Source organism: Lepisosteus platostomus, chromosome 9 (assembly GCF_059453375.1).
Source record: "Lepisosteus platostomus isolate fLepPlt1 chromosome 9, fLepPlt1.hap1, whole genome shotgun sequence".
Classification (NCBI taxonomy): Eukaryota; Metazoa; Chordata; class Actinopteri; order Semionotiformes; family Lepisosteidae; genus Lepisosteus; species Lepisosteus platostomus.
The window spans coordinates 9,367,417-9,380,119 of NC_142619.1; the positions used below are offsets into that span (position 1 = coordinate 9,367,417).

At 38.7% G+C, this 12,703-nt stretch overlaps 1 protein-coding gene across 10 annotated transcripts in view; it reads left to right on the forward strand.

Annotated features, from left to right (window-relative positions):
- The window catches only part of fgd4a (FYVE, RhoGEF and PH domain containing 4a), a 125,821-nt gene that overhangs the window by 26,728 nt on the left and 86,390 nt on the right, over positions 1 to 12,703 (forward strand). The window lies entirely within an intron of this gene.

Sequence of the window (12,703 nt, forward strand, 5' to 3'; positions counted from 1 at the left end):
CTGAGTAGTAGTTAATGTGTTGTAGTGAATTAACATTAACAAACTACAGGGGAACTGTTTATGTCTGCACCTCTGTAACAAATCCAGATCACCTTGTTTCAGGTAACAGTTGTTCATATTGATATCTGTAAGTGGAGTGGTGTATTTAAATTTTGACACAAGGAGTTAGTTTTGTTGCAAAATTGCATATGAGGCATCACAGAGATTGTCCTTCTGGGGAGCCGGTTTGTTTTGGAGATATACTACTTTTGTAGAAATTATCTAATTTGAAGACTACCTGAAGTGTAGCTGTTTATGCAGCCTGATGAAGGAAAGAGATTAGTTACTGTAGGTGCTTACTGCTCTGTGGAGAGCACTGAGAGAATAGACACTTTCAACATCACAGTGAATTCTCTGAACTTGTAGTAAGTCTGTTTCTAATGCTGTAGTTGTTCTTTTGACCATGCTATGCTGGGTCCTCTGCTCTGTCTAAAAAAGAAAATTGTATGTACTGTAAGGATTTTATTTCTTATTAAATTTGGCAGCCCTTCATTTCACACTCGTGGAATATACTTAAACTTGCTCCACTTCAACATTAAAATTGAAGCGCTCTCGGGTTCACGTGGGTATGCGCCCTTGCCACTTCTGCCTCAGGTCGGCCCCCCGCTGGGGACTCGAACCCGGGCCTCCAGTGTCACCCAACAGGGACCCAGTCAGTTGAACTAAAGGGAAATCTCAGAGGTCACTGCTATTCACAGGGAAGGGCAGTAACGTCGCCATGCTGGTACGCCGGCTTGCACAACCAGTTATGTCGGCCATATGCATTACAATATGAATAGTAATTCACTTATCTTTTAAAGTTAATTATTAAGTTAAAACTGACTTTTGACAACTTCTAATTGTTTTTGAAGTATTAAGTAGGCTATTTGTCTATTTATCTTTTCTTTCTGTTTTAATCACTAAATTTAAGTAACCATAAATCACTTATTTTATGGTTTAAGGGAGGGGTTAATTGAGCAACCAGATTTTCTGAAAGTGTACAATTTTTAATGCATTTCTGCTAAGAAGTACTTTACATTTCAAAGTGCTCACACATCTTGGATAGAGTGCCGAAAGCCCTGTAGAATTTAAAGGCTAATGTTTTTTACAGTGTTTTGTGCACAACAAAAACATAAATGTTGAAAAAGAAGCACGTCTTAACGTATTTAAAGTGTGTGATGCTAACTTTTAAGTTTGTATATATTACAAGGCTATTTTTAAAATAACCATATTTTACTGTCTTTCTCTTTTGAATTAACAGTATTCATGGAAATATCTTAAGTCGGTTACTGTCCTTATTCAGTCTCTGATCTGAATTCTATGTGTTTTCTACATGTATTTTAGCTCACGTACTAAAGTACTTACAGTAGTTCTATAGTACTTCAAAACCAGATCTAAACTTACTGTAGTGTTAAACTTAGTTCTGCTCCAAATACAGGTTCATAAATAAAAATAGACATTACAGGCCAACCTCTGCAGCACACTAAATTTATTTCAACTACAGTAATTGACAAAGATTTTGAGGAGTAAGTATAATTAAACAAAAAGTTTCAATTCTACATCTGCTTTTACATTTTCAATGTTTGTGAATTTTGATAGGTCAAATGAAGTGCTGTTACCTCCTTCATCTAAGATGATTCACGCCATTCAATCTCATTACTTGTGCACTTAAGAAATAAACCTACAGTATATGAATATTATAACCTTGGGATTTCATTTATTGTACCAGTTTGTTGTTTTGATTACGTTTTCTGCGTGCAAGTGCAGAAATGTATCTGATGCCTTTGGAAAATCTGAAAGTTTCAAGCATCTTATGTACTCCTTTGAAGATCTCGTTGCTATTCTTAACTATACCACTGTTTTCTGAAGTTAGTATTATATCCATGTGAAAGACTCAAAATTGAAGACTATTGAGTTGAAGCAGTTAAAGGCTTAAACAATTATCAACTTAAAGTTCTATTTATTTCCTCATTACCTTCTGTATAAACGAGACTTGGGACATCAGATCAGTATCAGCCAGCAATCTTTTCTTTATTGTGCTTTTGCTGTTTAGTTAGGCTTGAACTCCAAAGCTGGAAGTTTTTTTTTGTGTGTGTGGCGATTGCAGCAAATGCATTTTATCAGCAGAGCTTATTTGTTTATTTCCTTTAATTGTACATGTACAGTAATTGTGTCTTTGTGTCTCAGTGGGACCAGTCCTTCCAGCACCACAAGATCTGGTTCATTTGTCTTTATATACAAGAAAATACACCTGAGCTCAGAAATTTTAGCTGGAGTTCTTTTCTCCAGTTCCTTATGGAAAATTACAGTTCCTCTCTTTGAAACGCATATTCTAAAAACACACCTGGTACTCTGCATGCATGAGAATGGTGATTTATTTTTAAACTGTTTTTGTGTTGTTGTTTTTTTTTTACTTGCTCAATTTGGTATTTTCAGTTGTTGCTTTACATTGTGACTCATGGCAATGACTCCACAGTGACAATGAGGATGAGCAGGACTCAACTATGGCTCAATCACCCATCAGTCACTCATCTTTTGGAAACACTGCACGCTGTAACTACTAGGAGCACTGATTAATACACTTTATCATCACTTAGCACTGTCTCTGCAAGCTCACAGACACTAGGGACATAGGAATTGCTGGTTTACTGAGACCTGAAGCCAACATTTCCCTGACAGATGAAACCATCTAGATTAACCTGTGCTCAGAGTGATTTTTTTTTCTGGGCTACTTGGCAGTGCCCTAAAGAACAGAGAATTTGTTTTTTTTTAGTGGCCATTATGACATATCATGGCTTGCTTACTCTTTGAGGCCACAAGCTCAAGATGACTTTTGTGGTTACTTTTGTGGAAAAATACTGTACAAATGTAAAGCTTAATGGAATACAACTGCCTTGTACATGTTTTTGTAAAGACTCAGTAATCATCTGTGGCATCAACATTTCCATGTTAAACTCAATCTCAAAGTAACAGCAGCCATAGCAGTACCAGATTTGAAATGAGAACTTAATCAAATATTGCCGAAGACCTTTAAGGCTCTTTTCCTGCTGCATGCTTGATGTTTCATGAGGAGGCGATGCCCCCTCGAATCTGTTTGTGTCCTGGTCCCAATTCTGGTCCTGGAGGGTGGAGTATCTGCAGGTTTTCAAGGTCTCTTTAGAGCTGGGAGAAGTTGTAAACTTTGTCCAGTTAAACCAGTCACCAAATGGTTTAGCTCATTAAGAGATGATGTTGAACTTAAATCCCACACAACTCACCGGCCTTCAGGACCAGGGCTGGATACTTGTGGTAGACATAGTATATACAGTACATGATAAATTTAACTTTATAGACCCCTTACACCTAGTGAAAAATGTAAAAGTGTCCATTTGTTAACGGTGCAATAGAGAACAGACATCCACTAATAACAATGTACTCTGCATTGCACCAATATCACTGCTGTCCATTACTGTGTGCAGCATTTCCTTAGGGTTTTGTACTAGATCTTAGTGCCACCATGTTTTGTTTAATTTACTCAGTATAGAGAATTAAAACAAAAACCCAGTAAGAGCAAAAACAATGAACAGCAGATTCACTAAAACAAATATACACACTCAGCAGCAGTCATTTCCTCCTGACTCCCTGGGGCTGGGAAGTTCGCCTTTATCCTACTCGTCGGGTTTTCGTAGGTTAGAGGCTTTTTTACCCATCAGCCACTCCCCCACCCCACTCCCCACTCCCCACACCTCCCATGTGGACCTGCGTGACTGCTGCATGGGCAAACTGCTGCAGGGCCTGTTCAATCTGTGCTGCCTCAGACACACACAGAGATACAAAAAACAGGGACAATAGGTCCAGGACAGGGAGGGAACCATAAATAGGAATAAATAACTATTTACAAAAGTCCCTTTATAATTCTTTAGAGCCTCATTAGAAATAATAAACCCAATATATCTTCACCTTAATAATTGGTGACATTTACCATTTGACCCACGGTGTATTTCCTTAAAATTGGAACTGCTCTGTCCCTACCCACCAGTCAGCGGGTCCTCGGTTCTCATCTGTTTACAGAGCATCTGTGATCTTTCGCACTATCGTGAACTTTCACAGTAGGAAAGTACAGCACTCTGCTGTTCATTCCTTCATCACTGTTACCAGTGCATGTGCTGAACAGTCATTACACTTCCAGCATACTGTATGCCTGCTGTTCTGTTTTTCTTGTCATATAGATTTTTCCCTTTTTGTACTATTTTTGAGTGATTTTGTTATGTTTGAAGTTATCCTGCATGAAGACATCTGCCGAGCCAATAGAATAATTCTGAAGTCTCCGTTCGATTCTTTTACTGTACGTCTTTATTCAGCTTCCTGCGATGTAGTCCAGTTTTCCTTTCATTCAACAATGATCTGATTTTCTTGATTGTGTCCATCTGTTTGTAGTTCTGGTCAATTCGCTCTCGCAGCGATGTCTATTCTGTTAGTTTATTTTTTCTGTCCCTTCTCATCATTCCACACTTAATCATTTTTCAGTACAGTAAATTGTACATAGTACCTACAGTAAAAGCAGCTATGATTGGCATTTGTTTGTTTTAATGAGTTCCAGGAATAATACTGCCCCCACAACACCATTTCTTTCCTAGATTGACATCGGAACTCAAAATTACCGTGACTCAATCATCTTTAGTTCTGCCTGAAGTCAATGGAGTGATGCTAAGTTGTGTGGGTGGGGGTGGCCAATATGTCTTTTAAGGGCTTGATGCACTTTCAGAGAATACTGATCTCATTACGGGCATTCCCCTCTATGCTTTTTGGATCTCTTATGTGGGTGGTCCCTCTTGGTGCTTTGCTCTATAGGAGATGGTGGTGTCCGTCTTAGGCCATTTCTTCTCTCTGTGGGTGATGGAGGTGTTCACCTTGGTGCTTTTCCAGTCTCTATGGGGGATCGTGGTTGGAGATTTTCTCATCTCTAATCCCCTTTGAAGTATGCTTTTTGATGTATTTAAAGATATATTATGTCCAGAAGCAGATTTTTTTTTAAATTATCCTTAAGGAGAATATCCAGGTCCTGAGGCAAAGCTCTGTGCAATTTTTGAAACTAATTTGAAATTATTTTTCCAGACAGATGGCAGTGACATTCCTGGGCTTGGTCTGTAGTGATGTAGTGTAGTAGAGAATAAAACAACATAAAACAGGACATACAACAAGTCAGAATCAAGTTAACTAAATTATTGATTTCGAGACTTTCAAAGCAGCCAGCAGCCATATCACTCTGCAACTCACTTACAGCAACTGTAACCCTGGCGTCCTGGCCAATTTTCCTATTGGCCCTTACCAATCATGGCCTCCTAATAATCCCCATGAATTGGCTTCATTACTCTGCTCTCCTCCCTACTGGTAGCTGATGTGTGGTGAGTGTTCTGGCGCACTATGGCTGCCGTTGCATCACCCAGGTGGATGCTGCACATTGGTGGTGGTGGAGGGGAGTCCCCATTACCTGTAAAGTGCTTTGAGTGGAGTGTCCAGAAAAGTGCTATATAAGTGTAAGCAATTATTATAATTATTAAAGAAGTGTTCACTTTTTATCATAGTTTTTTATTCCACTATTCTGTTACTAAGATGTTTGTTGCTATTCTGGAATGTCAATAACATATTACTGATCTGTGATAATGGCCTTTTTTCTTTGCAAGACAGTCTGCTCGGTTTCCCAGTATCTTTGTGGCAGAGAAACAGAAAATGCAGATTTTTGGGTGTTTAGAAACTGTTGATTAGTGTGCCAGGCAGGAGTTCAGCCAAGAAGTGGTCCTTCTTTCTGTTGTTTTTGTTCAGATCTGGCAGGGAAACATGAAAAGAACAATGAGGCAGTTTGTATTTGAGGATATGAGCTGTAAATCAGAAGACTGCACTCCCGGAGTTTTATTGAAAGAAATTTTGAAGTTGTGATTATGCAGACTTCCCTTGGCTTTCAGGGGAAAGGTCAAGACAGATCTCTCATTTCCTGCAGAAAGACAGAGAGCACTGGGCCCTATTCCATGAGTGCTTATACATTCATTGATTCATATTGTGTTTGCTGCAGAGGTTATGTTAAATTAGACCTCCAGTCGCTCACTGTACTTCTGCCTGAAATAAACCATGGTTAAAAAAAGTATCTTCTGTCAATTGTACTGTGTTCATCCATCCATTTTCAGGGTTGCAGTGGAGCTAGAGTCTGTCCCAGTAAGAAACAGGTGCAAGGCAGGACACACTCTGGATGGGACACCAGTCCATCACAGGGCAGACACGGACACAAACACTAGGGCCGTTTTTCCCAAAAGCTAATTAACATACCAGTATGCCTAGTACATACTGTATGATTTAACAGCACATATACTAAAATTGGAAAGATTAGCATTGCCCCTGCACAAGGATGCCTTTGGACTGTGGTAAAAGAAAGGCCACTTGGTTTTGGAGCATACAAACTCCACACAGATAGCACCCCAGATCCAAAATTGAACCCAGCATCCCAACACTGCAAGGCACCAAGGCTAACCACTGTGCCGTGCCATCCACTTTTACTGTGTAAAAAAAAGTACAAATGTCACATCTCTATATTTATACAAATATACAGTTTGTATAAATACTGTACATGCATCTTATGTTTTATAAGAAATATACCTTGATGTTTTAAAATGCTTTCAAAACTGTACCTTCAAGTTACACAAGTCAATAAGTGTGGAGATCAGGTCAAGTGTGGAGATCCATTTACATTTGCCAGGCGGACAATTCTTTCTGCTGTTTGTGCATCAGGTGTGAAGGCCTTTACTATTAAAGCCATGTTTCTATTTTCACTGTTGAGGTTCATCAGTAATGTGGTTCCGTCCTTCTGTATTTTCACTACCAGCTGAAGAAATGTTGGCTTTGGCTGCTCAAGATAAAAGGAACCATGCCAAGCCTGTGCTTGAGAACTGGGGATCCTAGAACTGGAATGACTGTTACTTATACAGCGGCAGCTGTTGATTTTCTGTTTAGGGCTCTTGTCCTGTATGAGTTTGTGCTGCCCTTCTGAGCCACTCGGTGAAAAGCAGGAGGGGTGCCATGTGGTACCTGATTTATAGTGAGTTAGGACAGCTGAATATGTTGCCTGCTTTCTCTCCAGACAACTGGGCAGTGTCAGTGTAGATCAGGGGCATCTAGTCCTGTTCCTAGAGGACTGTTTTTCAGCCTGTGTCTGCAGATTTACTTGGTTTCTTTGAAACAGCAGCACCTGAAGAGCTGGAAAAAGTTTAGTGTGGTTTAGTTAAGCCAGTAACCATTTAGCCTTTTGAGTCCTGAGTTGGAATAAAAACCTGCAGAAAACAGTGGATTGGACAGCCCTGATCTAGATGCCGAAGAACTGAAATGCAAGGTGAACACATTTAAAAAGGACAGTTCCTTTCTCGGATCTGGTTTAAATTCTGGCACCTTGACTGGTACTTTTCAGCTCCACAATATCTTGCCGCATAGACAACAGCCAGGGCAGGCCTGCTTTAAGAGTTGGGAGCTTGGCAAAATGCAAAAGGAAAGAAAGCTATCATCTCCTGGAAAGAGTGACAGTACTTGCTGTGTGACTACAGGAATGCCAAAACAAACCTTGGGTCCAAAATCGACGGGACAGCAGATGTTGTGAGAACAATCTGAAAAGCCCTAGTTATCTCCTGACAGAGCTATCTTGAGGTACTGAGACAAAAGCCCATAATTCTTTTTTGTTTTCAGCTTTTTTGAGAAATTTTGCCTTCAGTTGAGCTTGGGTTCATGATTTTATTCTAGAAGAAAAATCCCTGTTTTTTAATGTGTATTTTTTGTGGAAGTACTGCAATTGTGAACTTTGTATTATTGACTTGAGGATTTATCCGATAAAAGATAACTTAATTTTCCTTTGAAATAAATGATAAATATTTTATTAACAAACTTTGCACTACAGTTTCAATAGAATTTGCCTAGTTTTGTCAGTATTGCAAATTCAGGTCTATTGAACGTTACCTCTGACTGTAGCTCTTATTCTTTTTTCTTATTTTTTATCTCATGCCTTTCAGCCTTTTCTGTTAAAGTATTATGAGTCACATCTACTGTTTTTTATTTCTAATTTTCTAACATTTTTACACAAATACATGCTTCTAAAGTCACTGTAAACTGCTCAATCTTGTAACAGTTATTCTATAATAAACACCTTAATACATTGTGAAATACATATACAGGTACAACAGAGATAAATTTAGTAGAATTGTTTTTAATTTGATTCATATTAAAATAGCGTTTCTATTGCAATTTACCATTTATCTTTTTCATTTCATATACAGTACACAGCTTCTACATGCAATTCTAAAGTTGGCAAATTAACATTTTAGTCATCTTAATTTTCGTTTGATGTTGTCAGGTTTTTAATTAATCATGGAAATAGTGGTTAATGTGTTCCACAGCTGTGCAGCAGTTTCTGATTTTGTGTTTAGTGATTGTCCTGCCACAGTGACTCACGTAATTACGATACCTTTCAGATGACTCAAAACACTCATGCCTGTGGTCAATAACCAGCACAGACAACAGAGGGCAGTAATGTCACCATTAAGAGTTTGAAGGGAAAAAGTGTTACATACTGTACAGCATTGATTGACACAGGGAATAGCTTGGAAGGTCACAGGTTTGGCAGCCTTTATTGTACTTTTTTACAATAATGTGACCACAATGAACCAGTAACTATAGAGTAGAAGAAGAACATTTAATTAATTGGTGTTTGTGGCACAGTAGTTACAGTAGTATTACTGCCTTTCAGCACAGGATCAATCCTGGATCAAGTAGTTACAGTCGGGTTTGTATGTTCTTCTCGTTTTTGCATGGATTTTTCCATGTGCTCTGGTTTCCTCCCACATTCCAAAGACATGATGGTAGGTTAATTGGCATATTGGAAGATTGACATTGGTATAAGTGTGTATAATAATAATAATAATAATAATAATAATAATTAATAGTTGCTTGCACTTATATAGCGCTTTTCTGGACACTCCACTCAAAGCGCTTTACAGGTAATGGGGACTCCCCTCCACCACCACCAATGTGCAGCATCCACCTGGATGATGCGACGGCAGCCATAGTGTGCCAGAACGCTTACCACACATCAGCTATCAGTGGGGAGGAGAGCAGAGCCAGTTCATAGATGGGGATTATTAGGAGGCCATGATTGGTAAGGGCCAATGGGAAATTTGGTTACACCCCTACTCTTTTCGAGAAACGCCCTGGGATTTTTAATGACCACAGAGAGTCAGGACCTCGGTTTTACGTCTCATCCGAAAGGACGGCGCCTGTTTACAGTATAGTGTCCCCATCACTATACTGGGGCATTAGGACCCACATGGACCGCAGGGTGAGTGCCCCCTGCTGGCCCCATTAACACCTCTTCCAGCAGCAACCTTAGTTTTTCCCAGGAGGTCTCCCACCCAGGTATTGACCAGGCTCACACCTGCTTAGCGTCAGTGGGTTACCAGTTGTGAGTTGCATGGTGGTATGTCTGTGTGTGCCCTGCGATGGACTAGCCTCCTTTCCAGGGTGTATCTCGTCTTGTACCCTTAGCTTACTGGGATAGTTTCTAGCTCCCCTGCAACCCTGTGTTGTTTGAATGAAGTGGTTAGAAAATGGATGATAAGATGGTGTGTATATTGCAGTTAAAAATCAGCCTTTTCCTTAGAGAACTAGAGAAAATGATTCAGGTGGGTAGCTGCGTTAGCGTGCGTAGTCTGCAAAGGAACAAGCGACAGGTTTATTCCATGCTGAAAAGAGAAGAAAGAAAACCCAAAGAAGACAAAAAAACGAAGAAAAAACGTTGTTTTCTCTCTTCTCTTTTCAGCATGGAATAAAATTATCACTTGTTTCTTTAGAGAAAATGATTATTTTTTTAATGCTAACTAACCAGAATTCCTCAGTTTTCTCAAATAGTCTACTCCTTGATGTGATACTACTGATTAAGCAGAATAAGAGTTCTATAAAAATAAATTTAATAATCTATCAAATGTTTCATCATGTGATGTAAATATTTTAGGGATTTTCATACAGTATTTTACTGATATTTTAGAATAGAAATTATTTTAAATTATCATCCTCTCAGTAGGAAATGTGGACTCCTTGAACTACTTTTTTCCAGAACACTCAAGTGTAATAATTTGCTCAGGACTGGTTTGTTGAGTCCTCAGTTTTATGGCTGTTTGTTTTGCAGCAATGACAGCTCCACATCTGTCCGAAATTTCACATCGGGGTAAATTGTCATGAACCAAGGAGATTATAAGTGTTTAGAATAACTACGTTTTGGGTTGATCAACCTTATATACAAAACACAAGAGCCTCACAGTCCTGAGATACAAGCAAACATTGTACCCCAAAGACCTGCAATGTGCAAAATCAGCAGTGATTCAGATTTTCTTAATTAACGGATCTGTTCTGAGAAAGCTCAGAGTGAACAATCTACCCTGTAGTTCTGCAGTAAATATTTTTTTTAATTTGAAAAATAATTTTGAATTATTTTCAATCAATGGATAACGAAATTAAATACCTGATACAGTGGTATTTTTATTGTTAAGGTGTTTGCTTGAAACGGGTTCCACAAGGAAAAGAGACTTTTAGAAAATGTTATATTAGCTTTTTAGTAAAAACAGTTATTTGAATTTGCCAGTGATGGTTGTATGATTTCTGCTCAGTTTTATGTGGAAACAATACCAGCCATGATCATGAATTGTGTATGAAGTGGAGAATAAGCGTCTTTGTTTTTTAACTCTTTTTCACTGACTGAATTCTTCAAGAGACGCAAACCTTGGTTTCATCGTAACAAATGAATTGATTGTGGTACACTTAAATTAAGGACAGAATAAATTAATCAAGTCTGTGTTCAGATTTTGGGAGTTTTCTGTGTGGCATGCATGCATGCCGAAAGAGTGCTTGTCAGGTGCCAGTTCAGTTGAACTTTATCTGGCTAATACGTTGACTTTGTAATGGATGTGTTCTAACCTTTGTCAGCAGCTTTGTGACTTTATGGAGCCCCAACTCGGCTAACTATTGGATTGCAATGTGTGGAAGGGCAAAAGAACAACCGTTTATCAGTTGAAAAACCTGGCATTCTATTTGTGGGGTCAACCAAACCACAGTTAGCATCACAGTTGTGACTGTTCTCTACCTGAAATCCCTCCTCTTGCCTGTTACTGTATTACTATTTTTTTCTGGTTGACAGTTGCCATCATATAGCATTCAATATCCATTTAGATATATCAGTAGAAGCTCTTCAGGGACTACTCTTTTCTAAATTTGATACGTCTTATCCTTATCCTGAGGGAAGGAGCTCAAACGGGGGAAAAGCTGGGTGGGAGTGGTCACTGATAGTTTTCTGAGTTTTTTTTAAACATGTTGTGTATATGAAGGCGACAGATTGTAAGTCACAGCCAATTATTTTAGAAGTAGTGTGGTCCACTCTATCCAGCTGGTTCCTCTTCTGAGTGGCTACTGTCTGTTCCCAAACCAGACTGTCACAGAAAAATTTAACATGCTCTCAATCATTGCCCTGTTGCTCTTAAATTAAATTACTGTTCAATTATCTTTAAATAGGAATTGTATAACTTAGTATCTTTAAAGCATGTTTACTTATATTTTTTTGTTGTGTAAGACTTTCCCTCTCCCTGGAGCACCAAAGCTTTTATTCTGAGTGAGCAGTCACTAGATGGCAGTAGTCAAATAAAAGTTCTAAAGTTCTCTGGCGTCGAGTAATGTTGGGGTTTTTAACTAATACTTCAGAATTTCAGGTTGACTAGCAACATAAAACAGACAGTGGATACTGACTTAGAATTGTTCCCCAAGGATGTGATAACTAATTTTCAGAAACAGGATATTCACAATCACAAAATCAAAAGTATCCAAATTGCTTTAGCAATTTGCAAAATCTGGGATAGGATAAACACTTATATTCCCTGGTCACATGGTTTGTGAGATATCAATGGGCAAATGGGCATACCTGTGCACTGTTTTTTTTCCTAGGATCATAGATGTGTTACTTGTAATTTTACAATTCATATGACTGTGAATTAATGCTAAAGAGACATCTTGTAAAGATATTGTAGACATATACAATATTCATCAATTTCCCTATGGGATGAATAAAGTATTATCTATCTATATACAACAACTGAAGAGAACATATGTAAAGAAGTACAGTTAAAAATAAATTGTCAGATTATTTTGTTAAAAGAATTCTGCAGCAGGTGACCTGTGAATTAATACTTATAGTCAGATTTAAGTGGTGGTTGTTCTGATTATCCATTTTGTAAATGTTTCTACCAAATCAGGGTGAAGAGGTAGCCTATACACGTGGTACAGTAGACCCTGAGCAGGACACCAATCTATCGCAGACAGAGACGAACACATATACTGTATACACACTCACACCAGGACCTGCACTGTATTTTCCCACAAGCCAACTCACCTATCAGTATGATTTTTAGACTGTGGGAGGAAACTGGAGCACCCAGAGGAAACCCACGTGAGAAGACCTGCATGGGAAGAACATACAAACCCCATGCAGATAGCACCCCAGGTCCAGAATTGAACCTAGGGCCCTAGAACTGCAAGATAGCAATGAAGTTATTTCAAGAGTGTTTTCTTAATCTTTTGGATTAACAGTTCAACAGTTCAAGGCACTAGAATCCCCCAAAAGTTCAGTTTTTAAAAT